The sequence below is a fragment of the Podarcis tiliguerta genome, assembly GCF_965153285.1.
Source record: "Podarcis tiliguerta genome assembly, chromosome: 3".
Classification (NCBI taxonomy): domain Eukaryota; kingdom Metazoa; phylum Chordata; class Lepidosauria; order Squamata; family Lacertidae; genus Podarcis; species Podarcis tiliguerta.
The window spans coordinates 100,289,269-100,308,376 of NC_139536.1; the positions used below are offsets into that span (position 1 = coordinate 100,289,269).

The window sequence follows — 19,108 nt, forward strand, 5'->3', positions numbered from 1 at the left end:
GTACATTTGTCATGTCAAGAGCATGTTGCAGAATTCACCCACAGTGCAACAAATCTGATTTAAAAAGACCCGAATGACATAAAAACCCATCCTCATTCATATATATAACCTATCCAAAATGGAATGATGAGGTTTAAGTCATTTGAGAAATCATTGTATGATGAAGGCAGTTGGACATAAAACAATTGTTGACGGCTTAGAGTGGTGTAAGCAGTTTTTTTGGTGTGTTTACAATCTCCTGGGTCATTTGAGCAGAGAAGGACTCCCTATACAGACTCCCTGGAGAGATGGGAAGCTGTTTGTGTTATGCGCATCTTGGAGGTGAATGTAAGAACCACACCCACAAAACTGTCCTGTGGAAATTGGCTTCATTTGTTGTTGTTGTTTAGTCATTTAGTCGTGTCTGACTCTTCGTGACCCCATGGACCAGAGCATGCCAGGCACTCCTGTCTTCCACTGCCTGCCGCAGTTTGGTCAAACTCATGCTGGTAGCTTCGAGAACACTATCCAACCTTCTCGTCTTCTGTCGTCCCCTTCTCCTTGTGCCCTCCATCTTTCCCAACATCTGGGTCTTTTCCAGGGAGTCTTCTCTTCTCATGAGGTGGCCAAAGTATTGGAGTCTCAGCTTCAGGATCTGTCCTTCCAGTGAGCACTCAGGGCTAATTTCCTTAAGAATGGATGCGTTTGATCTTCTTGCAGTCCATGGGACTCCCAAGAGTCTTCTCCAGCACCATAATTCAAAAGCATCAATTCTTCGGCGATCAGCCTTCTTTATGGTCCAACTCTCACTTCCATACATCACTACTGGGAAATCCATAGCTTTAACTATATGGACCTTTGTTGGCAAGGTGATGTCTCTGCTTTTTAAGATGCTGTCTAGGTTTGAATCAGCTTCATAGGCATGGTTTTAAATGGCCAGGACCAGTTTTCACCAATGGCTTGCTTGGGTGGTTAATGTTCTGACTGGCTGACTATTACTCTATTACTATTACTCTAGTGAAGCCTTAGTATAGCACGGGGGTAGTCAACAGCATGGCATCCTCTAGTAGTTGAGGACTACAATTTGCCATGCTGGCTGAGATTGATGGGAACTGTACTCTAAAACATGTTGATGGCTGGTATAGCGCTGTTCCAGATCTTCAGGGCCTTTTAGCATCTACTTTCCTTTGACAGTTTACTGGGAATTATCCTTGCCCTACTTTCTTCCTGGTTTGTTTCTTTTGCAATACACACACACACACACACACACACACACACACACCGGTATATGTGTGTGTGTCAGGGCTTGTAAAAGTGGTGAGCTACAGTTATAAGGGGGAGGGGTGGACAGGTGGCAGAATTCACTCCTACTTCTGCCAAAGCAAACCTAACCACCTGCCTGCTCATTCTGGTTGCATCTTGACACAGCATGAGGTTGGCTGGAGGCTAAGGAGGATGCAGGGATCCTGCACTTTTGGAGAGTCGTGCCGAGCAGGAGATTTCAGTAGCTGCAGCTTCCCTTCACCTTGCATGACCAGTTGCACCTGCTGAAACTCCCTTTTTTAAAAAACGTGACATTTGCACCCCACCCCTTGCTTCCTACATCTGTGGGGCAGACCTGTACAGTGGTACCTCGGGTTAAGTACTTAATTCGTTCCGGAGGTCCGTTCTTAACCTGAAACTGTTCTTAACCTGAAGCACCACTTTAGCTAATGGGGCCTCCTGCTGCTGCCGCCGCGCAATTTCTGTTCTCATCCTGAAGCAAAGTTCTTAACCCGAGGTACTATTTCTGGGTTAGCAGAGTCTGTAACCTGAAGCGTATGTAACCCAATATACCACTGTATTTGGAAATCTGGGTCTACCACCCTTAATGGACAGCTCGGGCTTTCAGTGCATATTTTCCAGCATGCCAGGGAGCACGGAATCCACCCCAGCCCCCAACTTGGAACGGAAATCTCATCTCCCATGTGCATTCCGGTTAGAAGTGCCACTTCTTCTTGCAATGAAATTCTACCATTTTCCCTCCGAATCCCAAGACTCTCGCGATGAATTGTGGAAGTCGGCAGCCGGCGTCTTCTCTTGAAATGTCTGGTGGCGAGGTGTCACTTCAATGCCTGCTCTTTCTTTCTTTCTTTCTTTCTTTCCCCGATTTTAAAAGCCATCTGGGGACTCCAGCTTGCTTTATGTGTGGGTTCTTCAGGGGAAAGCTACGATTGTGGGATCTGATTGCTTCAGATAGCTGCGGATTTCCCTTGAGAATAAATGGAAGATTGTTATCAGTGATTTACTGAGAGGGAGGGGAGTTGGTATGCTTGGCATGTTCCCATGTGGAAGGCAAATTAGCTCAGCACTGCAGGGCTGACATACACCAGAGGGAGCAGAAACACTGATGAGCAGATAGCCCATTTGATCATGGAAAGACGCTCTTCCTATCTAGCACAGGCTAGCTAATGACTGCAGCATTCTGCCTTTTGTAAAGGATGCAACTCAAATAACCTACACATAGGACCCTCTGTGCTGTGATATACCTGCTGCTTATGGCTTTCCTGGTAAATCAGGTGGAAGGTGGAAGCCTCAGTGAATTCAATTGATCTCATCTTGGCACCTGAATTAGAAAGGAGCACCGAGATTTATCAAATGCGCCTCCTACTTCCCATAGATCAATCCACCCTATGGCTTACCAGGAAGGTGGTTAGAGGGCTGGCAAGCAGATTTGTTTAATTGGCGTTGTTTCACTTACGATCGTCACGCATAAAGTTAAGAGGACGGTCTCGATTTTTGTAATTCAGCAGAGGAAGGTAAGCAGCCGTGACTCTTCCTTGCCGCAAGGATTAGTCAAGTGGGTGGGTGTTTCGGGCCGTTGCTACAGCAGTTGCTGCGCCGAGATAATTATGTGACTGGAGCCAAGGTACACAGGGAAAATGACTGTTTAATTCTCTCTGCCAGGACCACACAGTGCAAAGTCTAGGGCATTGCCCTCAAGTGAGCATACCTTAAAGCATCCTGCAATTTAGCAGGGCACTAATTGCTAACCTCAACCCCAATGCATCTGGGCTCTCGGGCTGCTCCCTCTCTCCTTCTGCCTCTCTTAACTTGATGACGCTCACAAGTGCTCCAGGTGTGCCATGTCTGTCAGTTAGGCTGGAGTATTTCAATATGAATTGGCAACATCTTGAAGAAGGCGGGGTCTTTAGGAGCAGCCTTTATCTTCAGTTGGAGCCAAGTGCTGCGTTAAACTAAGGCAGCCTTTCTCAACCTGTGGGTCGGTCCCCAGATGTTGTTGGACTACAACTCCCATCACCCCAAGCTAGCAAGGCCAGAGCTCAGGGATGATAGGAGTTGTAGTCCAACAACATCTGGGGACCCACAGGTGGAGAACCGCTGAACTAAGGAAGCCAGTCCAAGCTGAATGAGCTAAATTTTGCTCGTGGAAGAACAAAAAAAGCCTACACCTTATGAAAAACCCTTGTCACCATGGCTATTAGAGGTACAGCCATGTTAACTTCCTAATACCTGACTGGTTCCCCCCATATGAGCCAACCTGGACCCTGTAATCATCATTTGAAGCCCTTCTTCATGTGCCTCCTACACAAGAGGTGGCAACACAAGAACAAGCCTTTTCCGCCTTGGCTCCCCACCAGTGGAGTGCTGGTGCATTTCTCTTGCGTGTTCACACTGATGAAACAAAATTTAACCCTGTCTTTGTCTGGGCTTTGTATTTTAATGTTGGGTTTGACGAAGCTTTCATGACTGAAATTGTAGCTCTGACCTTTTCTGATTAAGCGTTCTAAAAAAATAGCTGCTTCACAGGCCGGGAATTGCTTTCACCTTGAGAGCTGCTCTGGCAGGTTTAGGGGAGAAGGTGTTAAATAAAAGCTAGGTAGGAATGGCCATGGAAGTCTTTTTGATTGAATTTGATAGAAGGTTTCTGCTATAGATATGGGGAGGATCTATAGTTCAGTGGTGGCGCATCTGCTTAGCCCTGGGGAAGTTCTTCACTTTCACTGTGACTTTGTCAAGAGCTTTGCTTCAGTGATACCTCTTTGCAAAGAAAGTGAAAGAGAGAGAAGAAACCGTTCTCATTCTCTGCTTCATTCTGCATGGTTAGGGAAGCTGACTTTCCTCAATAGGTCATGAAGTAGGGAGACTGGCAAAATCTGAAAGTCCATGAGCTCGTCATCCTTGCATTTCACAAATGAAATTGGGAGCATTCTAGGCTGTGCTACTTCAGATAGCAAATGAGAGAGGGAGGTCATTGTGTGTGTTAATGTGACCCCTACTTAAAAAAAACTCTCAGCATGTAGTGGTCTAGCATGTCAGGGATAAATGTATAGTATAATCATTTCCTTGATGGAGTAGTTTGTGAGTTTTACCTTGAGGAAGCATTCAGAAATGCAATGGCCCACCTGTACAGTGGTACTGTCCAGAATTTTGCTCCTTTGTTTGGCATGGATAGCTGATTCTGGAATGGCCCACAAATTATTTGTAGGGGTGGATGATTGCTGACAAAACACTTTCAAGGCTGAGGAGGAGAGATATTCTGTCTGGTTTTAAAAAACAACAACACCCTAAATACCTTATGTTTATAACAGAGAACACCTGTAGAAAAATAATTAATGGACGCAAAGAAGAAGACTATTAAGAGAGCCACCATAAAAGTATCTGGAGCAAAATAGGTGAATGAATCACCTTTCCCCAGGCATCAGTGGAACTTTTCTCCCATTTAAAAAAGAGAAAACAAATAGAACATGTATTCTACTCTTGCAGCACATGATAATAATACATTAATAAAGCAGCAGTTCTTAGCCAGGCTTAGTTAGGAACCTCATAGTCTGCAAAGCTTTGCTGCAGGCTGCTTTGGGTAATTTTTTAAAATAGAGAATTAATTGATATACTTTACTAATTATAAATGCCAAGAGCTGTAGCCCTTTCCCAACTTACCTGGTAGAAACCCACTCTGAGCTCAGTGGGACTTACTTCAGAGCTGACATCTATAATACTGTTTTTGTCAGGCATTGGTTCATAGGAGCATATTTTGTACAGGTAAGATGGTAGGTAGATCCTCTTTAGCCCTTTGAATAGGGCATTCATTCTAGAGATAATCAATGTGTGGAAAATGGGGAGTGGGAATGGGCAGTGCTACTTTTCTAGAAATAGCCATGAGCTTCTCACTTGTTCTCTTGGAATGGCAATGGCGCCCACCTGAGGGGGGGGGGAGTTATGGGAATGGGTCATCCCCCACTCTCACCTCTGCACGCTGTTTATCTTCCAAATAAAGATACAGTGGTACCTCGGATTAAGTACTTAATTCGTTCCAGAGGTCCGTTGTTAACCTGAAACTGTTCTTAACCTGAAGCACCACTTTAGCTAATGGGGGCTCCCGCTGCCGCCTCATTACCGGAGCACGATTTCTGTTCTCATCCTGAAGCAAAGTTCTTAACCCGAGGTATTATTTCTGGGTTAGTGGAGTCTGTAACCTGAAGCGTATGTAACCTGAAGCGTATGTAACCCGAGGTACCACTGTAATGTGCACTGGTTTTTGTTGGGCGCTCCTACAGCAGAATGCAATGAAAGTTGGTTTCCGTTTGCAGATTTTAGCCAGAAATGACTCTATCTGACCAGGTATGAAATCTCTTGAGAAAACAAACATTTGAGGGTCCTTCTTTCCCCCCACCCCGCAAGCCCTTCCCACAAAAATCCGCTGAAAATAAGACTGACTATCTTGTCTCACCCATACTTACCTTTCAGTGTGTTTGTGTATAATTTCTCTTCCTCTTGTGTTTCTTTCCAGCTGTCTCCCAAAGTCCAAAGTTCTATGCCTTGCAATTTCCCAGATGCCTGCCCAGACACAGGACATTTGACGCAGAAAGTATCATCAGCATGTAGAAGGCAAAAAGAGAGAATGTTAAATCTTCACACACAGATACACACCCACACCCGAACAAGGCCTTGTGTGTTGTCTTTTGGCAGTATCTATATGTAACATACAACTCTCTTGTAAGAACAGTTCCATACCCCACAACTGTCCTGGAAAAACCGGGACATCCTGTTTTATCCTGCAACAGCACAAGTGGCCGTTTTGGGTGCTATGTTCTCATGTGATTTCGGGTCGCAATCTCTCCCCTACCCCCAAGTGCTCAATATTACATTTTTTTTTAATTGCTGAAACCCCACCCTGGAATCTTATGGCAAAGGGCAGGTAAGAAATCACATTTATAATAATAGAGTCATACCTTGGTTCTTAAACAGAATGCCAAGGCGTGGCTTCTGAGTGGCTGCAGGAACATCCTGCAGCCAATCAGAAGCCGCGGAAGCCGCGCTGGGTGTTTGGCTTCTGAAAATCGTTTGAAAACCAGAACCCTCACTTCTGGCTTTCGATTGTTCGGGACCCAAAACATACAAGGTTCAAGGCATTTGGCAATCAAGGTACGACTGTAATTCTACAGCATTTCATAAGTGGCATAATTCACTCAATTCAAATTCCCCCAAAGTTTGAATTCATATTTGGGTGATTCTTACTCAAAATAGCTCACTAAGTGGGGAAAAAATATTTTTAGAAACAGTTAACCTGATGACACCTTGACATCATAGGTCTTACATTTGCATGGATGTTTAAACTATTCACTTTTTCTCTCTTTTTAACCCACAGCAAACCTCCCTGGGGAGGCTGTGTATTAGCAGGCAGTCAGGAAGTGGTTGCTCAACACTTCCCCCTCCAGTTGTTTTCCAGCTCACAGTCTCCCTTCCTTGCCAACCCGTTTTTTCACCCACAAGGGGAAAGATATGGGGAAGGTATGAGAGTCTCATACCTTCCCCATCTGCCAGGTGGAAAAGCAGGTTGAGGAAGAGTGATCTTGAGATGGAAAGGGATTGGAGGGGAAAGAATCAGGCATACAATCTTGCAGTGCCTGTCCTCTGCTCCAGATAACACCCTGTAGAGGAAAGAATCCCAGAAAGCTCCATATAAGAGATGGGGAGCCTGTGGGCCTCCAGATGTTGTCAGACTATGAATCCCATCATCCCTGCTCATTGGCCATGCTGGGCTGGGACTGATGGGAGTTGTAGACCAGCAATTTATGGAGGGACACATAATGTGTAGGTTGAGCTTGAGAAAAAGATAGTTCTTCTTACCTTGTCATTATTGCTTCTACTTCTCCTCCCTGAAGATGCTTTGAGGCTTCTTCTCCCTCTTAGATCTGGGGCAATGGGGGAACATCTGGGCAGGGAGAAGATCAGAATACAAATGCTATGGAAAATGTTTCATAGCAATATCAGCAAAGTGGTTTTTAAAAGGCATCTGAAGGCAGCCCTGTTCAGGGAGGTTTTCAGTGTGTGGTGTTGTATTGTGTTTTTTCTATTTTTTGTTGGAAGCTGCCAAGAGTAGCTGGGGCACCCCACTCAGAAGGGCAGCTCTTCCTCCTCCTCCTCCTCCTCCTCCTCCTCCTCCTCCTCCTCCTCCTCCAGGATGGGTTGTAAAACCTTGATGGTGGTTTCAGTTTGCAAGAAGTGCTAGTCCATCACTTTCTCTTCAGAGTCTATTCTGTAGTACGGGGGGGGGGCAAGACTGTGTCTCTTTGGAAGCTGCTAGACCACAGCTCCCATCATCAGAGACCATGCTGGCTAGGACTGAAGGAGTCTAAGCATTTCTGTAGAGTCTCGGGTTCCCCTTTCCTGCCACAGCAGGTTATTCAGTAGTACCAATCAAGTCTCAAAAATCTGCTTTTCCTTCATTCTTTAAGTTGTGAGTCCATATGATGGTTCAGAACAGATGTGGTTGCATTACAAAGCATGGCTATAAACCAGGGGTAGGGAACCTATGGGCCTCCAGATGTTTTTGCCTGATCATTGGCCATGCTGGCTGGGGCTGCTGGGATTTAGTGATGGTGGGGTGGAAGTCGCTGAAGTCCTAGTGGAATTTCTCAAACGCCTCTTTGCCTAGAAAGCACAGGACTGGGCCATTTTCTGCTCTTTGTGATTTCTAGACACAGCTCTAAACAGTTCTGCCTATGCCCCACTATTCCCCCCCCCGAACCCCACTCTTTGGCACTAAATTGGAACCAACGGCAATCCGGGGGAAACCCAATTGCTATCTGTTCCGATTCAGCACCAAATGGTGGGTTATCCCAAGGGAAAGCAGTGGAGCAAGTGGAAGTGTGGATGAGCCTATGGAGATGTCACCGGTGACTCACAATTTAAGGGTTCACTCTAGGCATTTTTCAGATTATAATACCTACCCAATGAAGTGGTTATACACATTCAAGGTGAGAGAGGACAGACTTGGCACTTGAAGGCTATTATCCAGCAGCAGACCCACCTCCAGCAGAATGTGGTGTTTGTCTCTTAATGTCACACATCTTCTGCTGTGAGGGTTCTGCCTGGATGTCCAGTGACCCAACCATAGCACCAAACAGGAAGTGGGGGAAAGGGTGGTAGAAGAAATAAATATAAGGAAACAAGAGATCTAAGGTGTCAACCATCACAACAACAAATAGGGCCTTAGGGTAAGCTGGGAGAATTCTGTTTTTCTTGTCAAACTTATGCCCTGCCTGCCCCCTGCCCTCCAATGCTACTCCTTTGGGTCAGAAAAGGAATGACTCTGAGCACTCGCTCTTAAAGTCGCTGCTCATATTCGAAAGCTGATTTGAAAGTTTGAAAAACAAACAAGTCTGATGGGAAACCATGTTTTGGTTGGTTTCCAAAGGGAAATAGTGTGGGTTAAACCAGATTTGCAAGAAAAACCTGGCTAGGCCTCAGTAACAAACAAATGCTTTGGAGAGCATCCTAACTAAAACTAGCTTAGGGCAAGGACTGTTTTTCACTGTCTACAAGACGAAAAACTAAGGGAAAAAGAAGAGCACCAGGTAAAGGTCTTCCAGAAGGGTTGCAGCTGGTGGGTTGACTTCTCAATTTAAGTCAAAAAAGATGGTTCTAACTGGGCCTGAAGGAAGATATGTATATCATATTCTGTGTCTATATAGGTTATTGCGTTTCTTCCCTGTGCGGTATCCTCCTTTGAAGAGATGATGGGGCTGTTAGGGAGTGTTCAGAACATGTTACGACTTTGTGCTCTGCAATGAAAGTGCCTAAGGAAGGACAAGTACATTTTGAATAATACACATCATTAAGATCTGTATCTTTCTAAGATCCCCTTGTAAGGTCCTCATTGCTGCAGTATCTGAGCTCCATGAACATTATTCCTCTGCTCATTCTCACAACGCCCCTTTGTAGGCTAAGTAAATGATGTCAGATCTCCCCCACCAGAACCTCTGTAGGTGAGGTGATGGGCAAACCCCACCACCACACAATTAAAGACCACACCCAAAGCCACAGAAAGAGAGTGGAACGGAAGGAAGCTTGAATTGGGTCCCTGCCCTACATTGTTTGCAGTCTTACCCCAACTGAACTTTTGCAGCCTAATTCAGCATTGCATCTTCTGCTGACTGCCCACCACCACCTTCACCCAAAGAGGTAGACCATATCTTCAATTGGAGGAGAAGAAATGAGGGGTCAGAAAGCAGAGAGTCTTCTATGTACATCACCTGGAGGTACCAGGGATCTTTTGCAAACAAAACAGATTCTATGGCTCTTCTCTTGGGTCTAGATCTGGGGCTTAGTTTTCTCAATGAGAACCTAACCCCATGTGGACCACCTAGTTTCATATCAGCTACAGAGGGCCCTCCTTTAGAAACCAGGTTGGTCTCCACATGAAGCTGGGTCTTTTCAGTTGTTGTTCTGGACTTGTGAAGCACACTTCCACAGGCACCATCCTTTCTGTCATTTTCCAAGCAGATTCAGATGCTTCTTATTGGGTGTACTTCTGGATTCTAATTCTTACTTTCGGGCTTTTCTGCTGCTGCGCTTTCTCCTCCTTTATGTCATGTTCAGCTGACCTTTTTAAATCCTTGCTTTATGCAGTGGCATAACATGGGTTGCCAGCACCCAGGGCCGCGCAGAGGAGGGAAACAGACAGGGTATTCATGCACATTCAACTGCCTAATGGTGTCTGTGTCACCCAGAAGATCACAGCCACAGAGATAAGAAGAGTCGAATCGCTCCGTTGTCTGGAGAGCTCACTTCCTGGTTCTCATGGAGAAACCATTTTCGATGGAGCCCAGAAAAGGAAGCATGCAGCTGTATTAAGGCAGCAGTGGGTGCTGAAATTCTTTGTGCCCAGGGCAATTGCCCCTGTGCCATCCACACTACCCCCCCCCGCACACTATGCCATTAGCTTTATGCTTATTTTATTGTAAACCACTTTAAATTCATTGGTGCAAAGCAGTATATACATTTGGAAATTAAATTCGTTAATTGTCTGAGGCACCACTTCTCCACTTAGGTGCTTACATGATATCCTTTGTGATGTGTGTGTCCCCAAGATTGGTTTAGGAGCCACCATTGCCATCCAATGTCCCCACTGTGGAAGGATATGTGGATCCAGAATTGGCCTCCACAGTTACTTACGGACTCATTGATAAAACTGTGTTTACGGAAGACAATCTTACTCGGCTACAAGTGATCGCTGAAGAAGAAGAAGAAGAAGAAGAAGAAGAAGAAGAAGAAGAAGAAGAAGAAGAAGAATCCCTATCTTAAAATCCAAAGCTGTGAAGAGGCTGCTGAGGACAGATAGTTTGCCGTTCTCAAGTAAGCCGGCTACACTATATACACACAAATTATACAAATTGACTCAAGTCTGGGACAATAACTGTAGTTTTCCAAGCGAAGGGATGTGGGATGGTATTACTTACTCAATAATTGTACCAGAGTTGGGAGGAAAAAAACAGACAGTGATTAAGAACTTCCTGGCTGAATGGGAGATGCAGGTCGCATACATGACACATCTGAAGACTTTGTGGCCACATGGCTGTGGCAGAGAAGACGGCTCCGAGTTCAAGCAGATGGAGACGTGGATGGATGCCATCAAATCCAATGACCCCACAAACACAAAGGTTTGTTTTTCAGTGACTGATCTTTCTAGACCACGTCTGCTCTTAATCATCTCTTGGTATGCCCAAAGGACTGTTTCAGTATCTTCAGTCAAACGGCCTGAGTGATTACTCTCAGGAATTTCCTGCTTCCCATTAAGGAATATCCTGGTTGATCATTTCCAAGTAATAGCTCAGTCCTCTTAGCTAAAGACAAGCAGGCTTCTTCATAAGAATGCATGATAGGACATAAGCTGGCTTATAGTCATACGTTGAAATTGTTTGGACTTAGCTATAATAATAATAATAATAATAATAATAATAAGTGCTGTCACATGGAAGATGGAGCAAGCTTGTTTTCCCCTGCCATGGAGGATATCATCATCATCACCATCATCATCATCATCATTATTTATTTATTTATTTATTTATGCCCTTCCAATCTGGCTGGGTTTCCCCAGCCACTCTGGGCTGTTCCCAACAGAATATTAAAAACATGATAAAACATCAAACATTAAAAACTTCCCTAAACAGGGCTGCCTTCAAATGTCTTCTAAAAGTCAGATAGTTGTTTATTTCCTTGACATCTGTTGGGAGGGGGTTCCACAGGGCGGGCGGTCCTACTGAGAAGGCCCTCTGCCTGGTTCCCTGTAACCTCACTTCTCACAGTGAGGGAACCACCAGAAGGCCTTCGGAACTGGACCTCAGTGTCTGGGCTGAATGATGGGGGTGGAGATACTTCTTCAGGTATACTGGGCTGAGGCCATTTAGGGTTTTAAAGGTCAGCACCAACACTTTGAATTGTGCTCGGAAACATACTGAGAGCCAATGTAGGTTTTTCAGGACCAGCGTTATATGGTCTCAGTGGCCACTCCCAGTCACTAGTCTAGGTGCCGCATTCTGGATTAGTTGTAGTTTCCGGGTCACCTTCAAAGGTAGCTCCACATAGAGCGTGTTGCAGTAGTCCAAGCAGGAGATAACCAGAGCATGCACCACTCTGGCTAGACAGTCTGCGGGAAGGTGGGGTCTCAGCAGGCATACCAGATGGAGCTGGTAGACAGCTGCCCTGCACACAGAATTGACCTGCTCCTCCATGGACAGCTGTGAGTCTAAAATGACTCCCAGGTTGTGCACCTGGTCCTTCAGGGGCACAGCTGTTTTCATTGATGTGCTACCTGCCTTGCTTTTCTGTGTCTTTTAATTTTTATTGTAGTTGTATTGATGAGCACAATTTGGTGGAAAAGCAGAATACAAATTTAACAAACATACAAATAAAAAGTGGCCTACATGAAATCTAGCATAGATTCAGAATTAGTGGATTGCAAAGGTTCATATAATCATGATGGCTGTGACGAGTATAAAATATGCTTATCAAGATCAAGATGAGAATAAGTCTTTTCCTAGGGGGTAAAAAGGCAGCAAAATACTGAGCATTCTGGAACAAACTTGAACAAACTTTGGACCTGTGGGTTGAGTGTAAAAAGCACTTGGGTTGGTTGATCCATTGGACTTCCTTAAACTTCAGTTTGCAGTTTTCAAAGTGTTTGTTTTGAGAGAGCAGTAAAGTCCCCCCCCCCCCGGGTGAACAACTACAATCACTGCCTTTGTGTGCCTCCCCCAATGAAAATGAAAATTGTGCATTGCTTGAGGGTTCATCTCTGTCCATTGTGTGCTGTCCATTAATTCACTCTGCAGTAGCCTGATCAGCACTGGTGTGTGAGGTAGGTTGTGTTAATAAACTAACCATATTTGTTTAAGTTTTATTCATTTTAAAATCTATACCCTGTGTTTTGGCCCCTCTGAAAATGAATGAATTTAAAGGAGACCAGAAACAAATAAAAATAATTTGCAGTCAGTCAAGAAAGCTATTCTCTTGGGAAATTGTAAATTGGTATTACTACTATTTCTTCTTTGGCGATCACTCGTAGCTAAGTAAGATTGTCTTCCATAAACATGGTTTTAACAGTGAGTCTGTAAGTGGCTGTGGAGGCCAATTCTGGATCCACATATGTCCTTCCACAGTGGGGACATAGGTTCCCAGGCAGGAGTTGATCACAGTGAGGGTTTGCCAAGTGTGCCTTCCTCTTAGCATGTTTCTCCCTTTCTCTCTGAGTCTGAGAGTCTTCAAAGCCCATGACACCATTGGTAAAGGCTGTTCTCCAATTGGAGCACTTGCAGGCCAGTGTTTCCCAGTTGTCAGTGTTACTAGTGCAATGGTGTCCCATACCAAGATAGGCTGTGCCCATTTTCTCATGATGTTGAAAGTATGGAACACATTTTAATACACCATTGTTTGTATAAACAGGCTAAAAGGTAAAGGTGAAGGGACCCCTGACCATTAGGTCCAGTCATGGCCGACTTTGGCGTTGCAGCGCTCATCTCGCTTTACTGGCTGAGGGAGCTGGCGTACAGCTTCCGGGTCATGTGGCTAGCATGACTAAGCCGCTTCTGGTGAACCAGAGCAGCGCACGGAAACGCCATTTACCTTCCCACCTATTTATCTACTTGCACTTTGATGTGCTTTCAAACTGCTAGGTTGGCAGGAGCAGGGACCGAACTTTAAAGTCAGGAGTGTTATTAAGTCTGTCACTTGCTGTCACCACAGGAGCTATCTTCATTTGTAACAAACACTTATGATGGCCAGACTTCTTTTGTCTGGGAAAAATGGGAGCTCACTCCATCGCGAGGATTCGAACCGCTGACCTTCTGATCGGCAAGTCCTAGGCTCTGTGGTTTAACCCACAGCGCCACCTGCATCCCCTATAAACAGGCTAGTCAGCATCTAATCAATCCAATACTAGCAGAACAACCTGGAATTGCTGACTCATTTCATGTTGAGGTTCTCCTTGAGGATAAGTTTGATACTATTACACTGGCTGTAGCAAAATTCCTCTCGGAGGCAGTAAAAATCAGAAATCAGTATACAGTGATACTTCGGGTTAAGTACTTAATTCGTTCTGGAGGTCCGTTCTTAACCTGAAACTGTTCTTAACCTGAAGCACCACTTTAGCTAATGGGGCCTCCTGCTACCGTTGCGCCGCCAGAGCACAATTTCTGTTCTTATCCTGAAGCAAAGTTCTTAACCTGAGGTAAGATTTCTGGTTAGCGGAGTCTGTAAACTGAAGCGTATGTAACCTGAAGTGTATGTAACCTGAGGTGCCACTGTATACAGGTTAAAGCTCCTCTGTTGGCTAGCAAAGCCGATTTTATTCTGTTGATATATACAGGATGAGTCTTTTAAAAGAGGCCCTGTGGAACATGTGTACTCTGTATCCACGGGGCCTCTTTTAAAGGACTCACCCTGTACTATTGTTGTACTGTGTATTTTGGGTCTATGGACCACAAGAAAGCTGTATGCGTGTATAAGGCAACTGATGCTAATGCTGCTCTATGGTCATACGTGGCCACGAATTTGAGCCAAATAACAAGAGCTAAGTTCCTGCGCACCATAATACAGCAAGGTGATGTCTGAAAGAAATGTATCAGAGCAGCATCTATATCAAGGGTTCCAAAACTGTTGTCTGCAGGCCACCTAAGGTCCACAAACTTCATTCAGATGGTCCATGGCATGTTTGTGGATTTGCGGATCCTTCATATTAAATGTTCATGTGGATTTTTAATTGTTTTCTATTGCTTACATTGTGCTGCAGTTTCAATTCTATAGAATTACAAGAAAATGCAATATATAAGAAAGAAAAGAAGCAATAAAAAGACAATTAAAAATCATACGTTTTTCAGCACAGTGCATTGCAATTGCTGCAACAGGCAAGAAAAATCCATCAAGGCCCTTGGCAATTTTCAAGTGTTCTGTGGAGAATAAAGTTTGGAGCCACTGACCTCTACGGAAGTGACTTGGGTGAATTCACAATTATTATTATTTGTAAAATGTGCCAATAGGGCTCCTCTTTTGGATGCCAGAGGAGCATGAACTAGCCACTAAAAAGAACAACATGATGGAAAGGCAGGGAAATGCAGGACATGGGAAGAAACTCCACGTTGAAAAAAGCCACAGAAAGTTATCATCATAGACTGGACAGTTAAGTCCAGTCAAAGGTGACTATGGGGTGTGGCGCTGATCTCACTTTTCAGGTCAAGGGAGCTGGCGTTTGTCCACAGACAGCTTTCCGGGTCATGTGGCCGGCAAGACTAAACCACTTCTGGCACACAGAAGACCATGACGAGTGCCAGAGTGCATGGAAACACCTTTTACCTTCCCGCCACAATGATACCTATTTATCTGCTTGCACTGGCGTGCTTTCAAACTGCTAGGGTGGCAGGAGCTGGGACAGAGCAATGGGAGCTCACTCCGTCACAGGGATTCGAACCGCCGACCTTCTGATCGGCAAGCCCAAGAAGCTCAGTGGTTTAGAGCACAGTGCCACCCGTGTCCCTCCTCAAAGAAAATGGTAAACAGGGCAACGGGGGTGGGGTTGATTAGGAGTGATGGGGCGATGGAGTGATGACCATATGCTGTCAAGTTTAGAGAACGCTAAGATCTTTTGCTACCATAAATGGGTTGGACAAGAGCTAAGTTGCCTGCATTTTTCTAACCAAATGAATGAATCATCTTCCTGCATGTAATCCATAGAACATTCCATTATCATTGCCTTTTTCTATTGCAGGGATACCCTTGAAAAGCTGTAATTAGCACCAGGAAATTTGCCGCACATTTTCCCCAACTATTTGAACCACCCTCCCCTGCACCACCCACAAGAGCAACATGTTGTCATTTTCTAATATATATGTGCGTATATTTCGTTTTGAGGCAATCTTGGTGCTGAATTTCCTGGAATCTATGAAATCGGGATTCATCTCTGGTTGCGTCCAAACTCAGAAACAGTTACGGGTTCTTTCCTGGAACTGAAATAACAAGTTTGCTTTTATGAAAGACGTCACCTTCTGCCGGATCCTGCGAGTGAACCAACTACAGTGGTACCTTGGTTTTAGAACAGCTTAGTTTATGAACAATTTGGAAATAGAATGCTGCAAACCAAGAAGTAGGTATTTTGGTTTGTGAACTTTGCATTGGAAGCAGAACATGTTCCGCTTCCTGTTGAGTGTGTTCCATTAGTAAATTGAGTCCCCCGCTGCTAACCAGAGGCTTCCAGTTGAGTCTGTCAGCTGTTGAATCCCAAGCACCCATGCAACACAGAAGGGATATTTGGAGCTTTTGTTTTTGCTAATTTTTGTGTTTTTATTTGTGTGGCTTTTCTGTTGTTTTCTTTTACTGAGACTTGTTCCTCATTTTATGGGACTGACTTGTGACTGTGGCTTGTGACTTTTTGTGACTTGTTTTGTGGCTGTGTAGAACCCAGTTCAGTGTCTGATTGATTGATTGATTGATTGATTGTGTGACTGCAGAAATGGATAAATGTCCCCCGTCCAAACAATGACTATCATCAGTGCACGTAAGAAATTTGGTTTTTTAAAAATCTTTATCATCTACAATACTGTCTTATTTATTTTATAGTACAGTACATTGATTATTGCTTTCATTTTATTGATCAATGTTCTCATTAGATAGTAAAATTCATGTTAAATTGCTGTTTTAGCGGTTCTTTTTAAAAGTCTGGAATGGATTAATCTATTTTGCATTACTTTCTATGGGAAAGCATGCCTTGATTTTAGAACGCTTTGGTTTTGGAACAGACTTCCGGAATGGATTAAGTCTGGGAACCAAGGTACCACTGTACATCATATGAAGGACCAGAACGATCAGCTAGAAGAAACGATTGAAAATGAAAATACTGCACCTGAGAAAGAAACTCATTTTGACAACAACAAGAGGACCAAAAAGAAGCGTCGCTTCAATGTAGCAAATCTGGATTGAAGCTTAAGTTACATTTAATAACATGGTTGTGCTTGTGAAACTCCTGACCCTGCTTTAACCCATGGCATACCCTCCAACATTTATCCGATGAAAATAGAGACATTCTATTCCATAATAATAATATTAATTTGTTATTTTTACCCCACCCATCTGATTGGGTTGCCCCAGCCTCTCTGGGCAGTTTCCAACACATATAAAAACATAATAAAACATTAAAAAAAACCTTCCCTATGCGGAGCTGCCTTCAGATGTTGTATAGTTACATATGTCCTTGGCTCGAGGGTTGCATAATTTCTCTGATGAAAATAGGGGCATCATAAGGAAAAGATGGACATTCTAGAATCAAATCAGAAACTGAGACAGCTTCTGTAAATTCAGGGCTGTCCCTGGAAAACAGGGACACTCGAAGGGTCTGGCATGGTGTTACACAACCTGTAAATTAGCACACGCATGCACACCCACCCACCCTGATTTCAATTTCGGGTGTGGGGAGAATGACCAGCATAGAATTCTACAGCTAGCCTCCTGATGAATACATTCAACCATTACTGTGAGAACAGCACGGCCTGTTTAGGCCCAGTTTAGGATGTTGTTCCTTGCTAGCCTTTGCTAGCCTTTCACTATCTGTGACTGATGTACCTTGAGAGATCACCTCAGCTAGTATGCTGTTTGTGGCTAGGCAGTTCATGCTCTGCACACCCTCATCGGGTGAGGTATGCAACATCAACTACAGATTGGGGTGGGTGTGTGTGTGTGTTTTACCACAGTTGCCCCGAGGGTTGGAATGACCTCAGCAAGGTCAGAAACAGCTCTTCACTTCTGGCATTTCAGAGAAGCTGTAAAAGCTATTTATTCCAGACAGCTTTGGGCTGCTGAAGCAATTTGTAAGCTGTCCAGAGTAGATTTTGACGGCTGCTGAGTTCTGATGAGTTTCCCCACAAGCCCCTGGTGTTTTATCACTGTGGGTTTTTTTAAGTGACAAAGAGTCTTGTGGCACCTCAAAGTCTAACAAATGCATAAGCTTTTGTGGACTGCAGTCCACTTCATGGACTGTAGTTTACGAAAACTTATGCCCAGTGCTATTTTTCTAGAAAAAGAGGTGCCAGAACTTACCATGAACACCTCCCTCGTTCTCTTAGAATGATGGTGACTGGGGGAAAAACCTGCCTATGCTACAACAAATGTGTTGGCCCCATATTGTTTCTTAATGACCCTAGCTTGCCCAGGTCGTTTTACATAGGCTAGCTCAGGAATTCCTCTGCAGCTTTTATTTCTTCCTTCACATCCCAAATAACCAAAATCCTACCATTTATTAATTTATAGTGCTTAGGAGCTCCCCCACAAAAAACTATAACACTCCCTTCATGTCCTAGAGAAGATAATTGAAGCAGATAATTCCTAGAGGGGAAATCCAAGCCTCACCTGGAAGCAGGAAGTAAGCTTGTGAACTGGTGGCACTGTAAGAAAATGGCTGTGGATAATTTGCTTTCAATAAGCACCTGTCAATTCAGAGTAGAGGTGGACAAACTTTTTCAGCCTGAGAGGTTACATGCCAGTGGTGGGCAGGGCCAGAGACAAAAGTGAGTGAAGAAATGAATGCAATTTTTAACTTTGTGCAGTTTCTAAACACACTCAACCATCTCCCCATCCCTCACTCTCTATCCAGGCAAGTAAGATGCAACATCAAAGTGCAAGGAGATATTCCAGACAGGCAAAATCACTCAAGGCTGGTGTGAAGCAATATAAGTAGTGGCTGTAGCCAGAGAGAGTCCTTGTTGTTGTTGTTTAGTCGTGTCCGACTCTTTGTGACCCCATGGACCGGAGCATGCCAGGCACTCCTGTCTTCCACTGCCTCCTGCAGTTTGGTCAAACTCGTGCTGGTAGCTTCGAGAACACTGTCCAACCATCTCGTCCTCTGTTGTCCTCTTCTCCTTGTGCCCTCCATCTTTCCCAACATCAGGGTCTTTTCCAGGGAGTCTTCTCTTCTCACGAGGTGGCCAAAGTATTGGAGCCTCAGCTTCACGATCTGTCCTTCCAGTGAGCACTCAGGGCTGATTTCCTTAAGAGTCCTAAGAGAGAGTCCTAAGAATCAGCTAAAGAAGCTTGATGGGCACCATTTGGCCCAAAGACCTGAGCTTCTCCACCCCTGATTTAGAAGTTGTGCAAAAAGACAATGTCAAAGCTTTCAGGGTAGGGTATAAAGGCCAGGAGAGATGAGGTTGTTTTCTCAGGTTGTCATCCGAAGCTTGAAAAATAAACAGTGAAGACATGTGCTAAGCTGCTTTTTTGGCAATATATTTCGGAGGATATAAGCCTCAGGGTGAAGCAGGGGCTTAGCAGTGAAAGGATCTATAAACATGGGAGTGCACACACAGGA

General features: G+C 44.4%; 1 long non-coding RNA gene across 1 annotated transcript in view; it reads right to left on the reverse strand.

The window, feature by feature from the left end:
* LOC310673491 overlaps positions 1-19,108 on the reverse strand; it is a 102,835-nt gene that overhangs the window by 39,259 nt on the left and 44,468 nt on the right. Inside the window, exon 2 of the long non-coding RNA XR_014509072.1 lies at positions 350-634. This is a non-coding gene — a long non-coding RNA (uncharacterized lncRNA). The remainder of the gene's footprint in view (positions 1-349; positions 635-19,108) is intronic.